The following is a 6817-nucleotide window of genomic DNA, read 5'->3' on the forward strand; positions in this document are numbered from 1 at the left end:
CTCCCCCTGCGGGAGCCGCGCGGTGGTACAGCCGGGCCCCCAACGCCGCCGGGCGGGGGCTGCGCGCGGCGCAGCGACCCCTGGGGGTCAGTCCCCGCCTCTGCAAACAGCCCTGGCCAGACCCCTGCCCCGCCCGCGAGTTTCCTGGGTTCCCAAGTCTCTCCCGGGCTGGCACTCCTGCTGCCCCTCTCCAGCCCGTCCGCGCAGCCTTGGCAGGTCATTAGCCTCCTGGACACTCGAGGGCATCCCCGGGAGCCCTCCAGAGGGAGTTGCCAAGCCCAAGCTTTTGGCGCCTTCCCTTCCTCTCTCCTTCTCCATTCACCTCTCTGGCACCAGAGTCCGGAGCCATGCCAGCCCCTGGGACCGGGCATCTCTCCAGCTCTAGCACATGGTCGGCCTGACACTCCTGGCCGGAGGGCCACAGGAGAAGAGGTCTGGGGAGCCAAAGCCAATGCCCCTGTCCATTTCTCTCCATCAGGCTCAGAGGGCACTGATATTGGTGTCACTCAGGGAGAGTAAAGGGGGACCCGTCAAAAAGAGGACCAGCTGCCAACCCTCCGCTGCAGGATCGAGGGGTGTTAGCGATGGGAGCCGGAAAGAAGGGAGGCTATTGCCACGGCTCTGTGAAGGCGAGGCACAGGCTTTTCATGCAGCTTCAGAGTGTGTGCTGCCAGAGGAACTGGGAAGATAGAGTGATGGAAGAGACACAATCCCCGCCTTCAGGAAGTTTCCAGCTTATGGGAGAGGTAAGAATAGGGAGAGTAATGAAATGAAACACCAAGCCCCACCCCGACACACAGGTGCTCCACCCATGTCAGTCTCCCCCCCACCCCGCACTTATATTTAAAAGAGGAAAACTGAGTTGGAGGCGCCTCTAACCTCAGGGTGCTGAGTGGAGCTCCTGTTCTGGCGCTCACCTGCTTCTCCTGCTCTGTCTCTCTGCTGTGCAGTCCCTGGGAGCTGTACCCACTGGCTAGCTGACAACTGGACACATCGGTATTTATGACCCTGGATGCCACAAGAGCTCATCTATGCAGAAGCAAATGGTCCGAACTGGTGTCCCTGCCCCAGCACTCACTCCCCATGTTCTGAGGATCGCCAGGGGAGCCATCGCCAGGCTGACCAGGTCTGCCAGAGGACTCCCAGTGGCTCCATCTGCCCCTGAAGACATTAGGATTGGGAGCGGCTCCTGGCATGAAGAATGCCTCTCTGAACTGTAATTGGGGGGCAGGGAGAGACAGGAGACCTCTCCCAAGAAGTGGAGGGTGTGTGTGTTGCTACCCCAAGATTGGAGGCCAAGTCTGACATATGATTACGGAGGAACAGACCCCCAACACCGTTCTGAAAACTTCCAGTCCCATTTGCCCTATCCCAGAGGGAAGGTAGAGCCATGGGAGAGGGTGGGAGGAAGGAGAACAAATAAATGATTTGTTTTAAGGGAGCAACAGGGAGACACAAAGTGTGTTCCTAAGCCCAGCTGAGAGCAAAGGGTTTTCTTTGCTGGGTGAACGGAGTGATTCTTTTCAGTTTGTTTTAAGGCTGCTTCCAGGAGCCTCCTCAAAGTTCTCCAAGGCTCCAGCACTGTTCCTCTCAGTCTGACAAATCCACAGGGCACCCCATTGGAGTCCCCCCTGGCGCTGTGCCACCCTGAACCCACGCCTGGGGACACAGCCCCCACTACCCTGGGAAATATATTTCGTGGATTTGATAAGGGCCCTGATGAAATTCTCATTACCTTCAAAGGTGTCCTAGCTTCTTGCTGCCTAGCTGGCTATAGCTGTGGCCGCTTGGCCACACCCTCCTCAGAGCCCTCCCTGGCCCCTTGGGACCTCCAGATGATCTCCAGTGGGTCCAGGCTTGCTCTGCCCTTGGTGGGAGATCTTCTGCAAATGGAGGGAGTGGAGGCAGAGGCCTGTGGAATGGGGCAGGAGGTGGGGAATGTGGTTCCCAGGAACAGTGAAAAGATGCAATTTTCCCAGGCCATCAGCAGGGTTTTAAAAATGCAAATGGAACCGGGCCTTTGAAATATGCCTGCCATAAAGGGGAACCAGTGGTGGCAGCGGGAGCTGGAGCGGGTGTGGAAAGTCATGAGAATCCTCCTCCTGGGGCTCGTCCTCAGGCTCCCTTCCCCTCCACTGCCCGCTCTGCTTGCAGGAAGCCTGTTTACAGGGGCCTGGGAATGCTGGACTCAGGGATCCCTGCCCAACCTCAGAGGTCTCCCTGTAGTGTCCCATGCTTCCAGGTGAATATCAAGGATGACTCTAGTGGCCACATGATCCACCTAGCTAAAAGGCTGCTGAGAATGAGATTCTGCATGCCCTCTGGCTCCCCGTTCCAGGACTGTCTAGTGGAACTTCTTCCTGGTTCTGATTTAAATGCCTCTTGGTGCCGATAAGCTGCTCCCTTATACTCTGTCTTCAAGACTAATTGAAAATCTTTCTTTTGTAAGGGGTATGAGCTGTAAAGGGCTGCTTTGTCCTCAACTCCCATCCCTTTATTTATACTTCTATTTTCTCTCCAACTATGTCTGAAGCAGGGCTCTGAGCTCAGCCTGATTCTACCCCTCCCAGTGTAGCCATATTTCTGTTTTGCCTCTTACCAGCTATGTGACCTTGGGAAAGTCACTTCACCTTGCTGAGTCCCAGTCATCTCATCTAGAAAATGGGGATAGTAGAAGTGCTTATCTCATAATATGGTTGTGGAGAGCTTATTAAATGAGATAATCTCTGTGCAAAAATATAGCATTTAGCACAATGCATGGCACATATTAAGCTCTGAATAAACATTAGCACTTGCTTCGTATTATTACCACCTGCTAGGCAAGAGTTGACATAACATCTCTTCCTTCTCTGCCCCACCCCTGGTGAAAGGGACTGTGCAAATCAAGTCCTCCCACCAGATAGTGGAGCAGCTGAGGACTGAGCATATGGGGACAGTTGGGAGGGTTTATCTTTAAAAATATGGTAAATTAAGACATTGTCCCAGCATCAGGAAATAGGTGAATGCATTTATAAGTAATTGTAAGTACACTTATAAGTAATTCTCTCTTCAGCCTGCCCACACACTGACTTTGGAGATTTTCACTCCCACCTCCAATCTCACCTTTTCCCAGAAGCCACTGGGCAGAGTCAGTGAGCTGGGGTGTGCTGGAAAGAGCTCTTGATTTAGGACACAGAGTTTGTTTTTATGTGTCTTTTATTAACTGTATGACCTTGGGCTACAAGTCACTTCCTTTCTCTGAGACTCAGTTTTCTCATCTGCAAAATGGGAATAATAATGACCTCTGCCTATAATACGCCTGCAATTATCTTTTTAGCTGAAGTGGGCACAGATTTATAGGTAACAATTTGATCATTCATTCTCTGTGTAGTTATAGTGATATATATATAGTTAGATCTATGATAGAATGAGCAATTCCTATTTCCATGATTTTCAGGGTTGATTGCACTTCAGTGACATAATGGATGCAAAAAAGACCAGAAAACTTGCGCAAGTTCAAGATGAATGAATTTCTGACTTGAGGTCACATGCAAGTTAGTGGAAGAGCTTGGGTTGGACCCTAGGCCTCCCAGGTTCCAGTCCTGAGCTTCCTCTGAAACACCGTCTTTCCTCTCCTGAGCCCCCTCCTCCATGAAGTTCGGGAGGTGAGTATGAGCTTATGGCAGAAGAAGATAGAGGGTGCAATAATTCAAGAGAAGAGAGAGTTCTGGCGAGGGATGATAGGGCCAGGCTGGGGTAGGGGTGTTGCAGACAGGGCCTGGGGGAAGCTAGACAGATGGCAGCCCTCTCCTCCCACCTCCCCCAGACTTCTGCAAGCAGCCGGGCCCAGCTCTCCTTTCCCAGCTTTGCCTGCCTCCTCCAAGAAAGCAGGAAGCCTGCGCCAGAGTGAATACAATCCAAGTTATTAATTGCCTGCAACAATTAGCCCCAGTGCCTGGGCCTGCAGACACCCGGCTCTGAGAGAAGGAGCCAATTACAGCTTCATCAATATTCACACCGCTGCAAAATCCTCTCCCAAAAAGTTAGCCCCCTCATCCCTCATCCACGTTTCTCAGGGCCTTTGCTCTGCCCCCAACATGTGGAGAAGAACACATATTGCTGAGGCCTTCTAGAGTGAAAGTGAATGTAAGGTTAGACTCAGAGGGGCATTTCACATAGCAGGGCCAAGGCATTAGCTAGCAAGAGCAGGACTCTGCCAAAGATCTGGACAGTGTGGCATTAGCCAAAGACTGTGCCATTGTGGGGGAGAGATTATAATCTCCAGGTTGATGGTTTTAAGTAGATTCTCCAAGGGCTGTTATTGTTAAGATTGGCTTGAAAGGAGAGGTTGAAAATACCCCCCAAATTCTAGTTTTAATCCCAGCTCAGTCACATACTAGCTTTGTGGTTTTAGGAAAATTACTTCACATCCCTGAGCTCATGTTCTTACCTGTAGACTGGGGACAGTGGCCACGCCTCCCCATACAGGAGGATTCAGTGTGACGCTATGCAGAAGCACATAGCAGTACAGTGAGTGATGCAGAGTGAGCTGGAAGTCAATGGCAGTGCTTGTGTTCTATCCAGAAAATGGAAGGAGATTCCACGACCCCCAGAGAAGTGTGGGGTGATGGAGAACAAGGTAGCTGTGCAGTAAGGAGACCTGGATGCTGACCCCAGATTGGTCTTACTTACTCTGTGGCCTTGGTGCCCTTCCATCTCTGGTCTCTTGTTCCTACCTGATGAATGAGGACATGAGTCTAGATGAGCTGCAGAGCCCCTCTGACTGTGATCTTCCAGGAGAGTATGGGGAGACAGAGAGAATGAGTTTAGAATGCATAGGAGGCCTTGGGGAATATAGAATCCCCAATTTTTCAAGGGGTTAATGGGAGCAGTGGTAAATGAAATGGAATGGCCCAAAATACATGAAACCAGGTACATAAATAGTTAAACAAAAGTCACATATCTGTTGGCTCTGAAGCAGCAAAAGAAACCACATACCTTTTATCAAGACAGAAAATAAAAAGCATTACCTGGCTCAGAACTCCTGGGAGAGGCTGCGTAGTCCCCAGTACAGCCCTTGTCCTTGGGGTGTTTCAGGACCGTGGACAGTGGCTGATGCCTACCGTGCTGAAGGTTAGGACAAGGGGATAAGGGTCAGGGACTTAGCTTGGAGGGGCTTGATCGTTGGGGTGAGTGATGTTGAGCAAGGCTCTGGTTCAAAAATAACTCAGTTGCACCCGGCTTTTGAGTGCCCATTGGGGCTGTCCAAGCCTTTAGAGGACAGGGGTTTTGTACAGGACCTGCCCCCCTGCCCCTTTCCCAGAAATACCTAAGGATCCTGGTGCACCTGTCTGAATGTGAGATCTTCATGACTCAGCACGGGATCCCAGCCCCATCTCCCCACTCTGCCTGCTCCTTTGTTTCTCTGGCCTGTTTCCTGGTACAGGTTAGCCAGCGCCTTCCACCACCCCAGTCAGTCTGGCTGGCCCACTGGCGCCGGGAGCCAGGTCAGCTTTAACCCCGACCACCAGACCTCATTTGGGCCTCTGCAGTGACAGCAAGAAAAAGCTTTTCTGGCATTTTCCCAGTTAGAAATCTGTATGGCTTTGATGCGCTGCCCCAGTGCCAGCTCCTATTCCAGCACATCCAGTGTGAACAGGGCAGAGAACATTCTGTGCCAGAAACTCTGTGTCCAAGGGCCTCTGAACTGGAATGAAGGGCTGGTAGGCAGATCATTAGTGCCCTGGAAGTTAAAATACCTTTTAGGCAGTAAGGGATGCTACTAACAACATCTGCAATAATAACAATTAATGGCTACAATTTATTGATTACCAGGCCCGGCATATGCATTATACTTCATTCAAACTCACAACCATCCCATGAGGAAACAGGCTCAGAGAGTAGTAAGCTACTTCAGGTCACACAGCAGGTAAGTACTGAGGACCCAACCCCAGGCAGTTTGGTACTACAGCCCAAGTTCTCTGCCACATTATTCTTCCCGTGGAAAAACTGAGGGTCAGACAGGGTAAGGGACTTGGTTAGGGTCACAGAAAGAGTCAGTGATGGAGAAGGTTTGAATCAGGGCTTGCATAGTGCCAAGATACCACATTTACCTGCTCTGCTCTACCGCTCCCCAATGACCCAGGTCCCTGTTGAGCACCCACCCTCAGTGCTCCCTAGTATAGCACTCGGATCTCATGCTGGGTCTAAACACAACTACGCTTATCTCCCTTTTCACCCTTAGGGAAGTCACTGCCTCTCTCTGATCCCCAATCCACCAAGGGACCATTCTAAGGCAGAGCTCACATTCCAATTTGAGAATTGCTTTGTTTGATGAGATCCTCCCCTGGAAACCAGAGGGGCCATCCTGCAAAATAGCAGATAGTTCCCAGGACCAGGAGAGAAAGGCCCTACCCGTACCTTCAGGATAAGATGCAGGGGACGGGGCTGCTGGCTGCAAACACACCATGGGATTGGCATCAGCTGGCACAAAATACCAGGTTGTCTCCCAGCCCCTCATCTCATAAGTGGGGAGGCCGAGAACCAGGGCAGGTGACTATGGTGGTGTGGCTTCCTCTTGACAGCACTGTCCTTTGGCCACCCCTCCAAGCCTCTGTGTCCTTCCCAACATCTCTGTGTCCTCATTTTGCAGCCAGGCACGTCAGGGGACAGCTGTTCTTGCTGGCATCCAGGGCCACATCTAACAGATGTGGCAGTGGGATGCAGAAGGAATGCATGAATAGTCTAAATGACCACATGGGGGAGCAGCCCAGGACATGCCAGCAAGGCTGGCTGTGCCTGGGGAGCTGGGCTGGTGGCATGTCGTCCTCCCTTGCTC

The sequence above is a fragment of the Galeopterus variegatus genome, unplaced genomic scaffold (assembly GCF_000696425.1).
Source record: "Galeopterus variegatus unplaced genomic scaffold, G_variegatus-3.0.2 Scaffold138, whole genome shotgun sequence".
Taxonomy (NCBI): domain Eukaryota; kingdom Metazoa; phylum Chordata; class Mammalia; order Dermoptera; family Cynocephalidae; genus Galeopterus; species Galeopterus variegatus.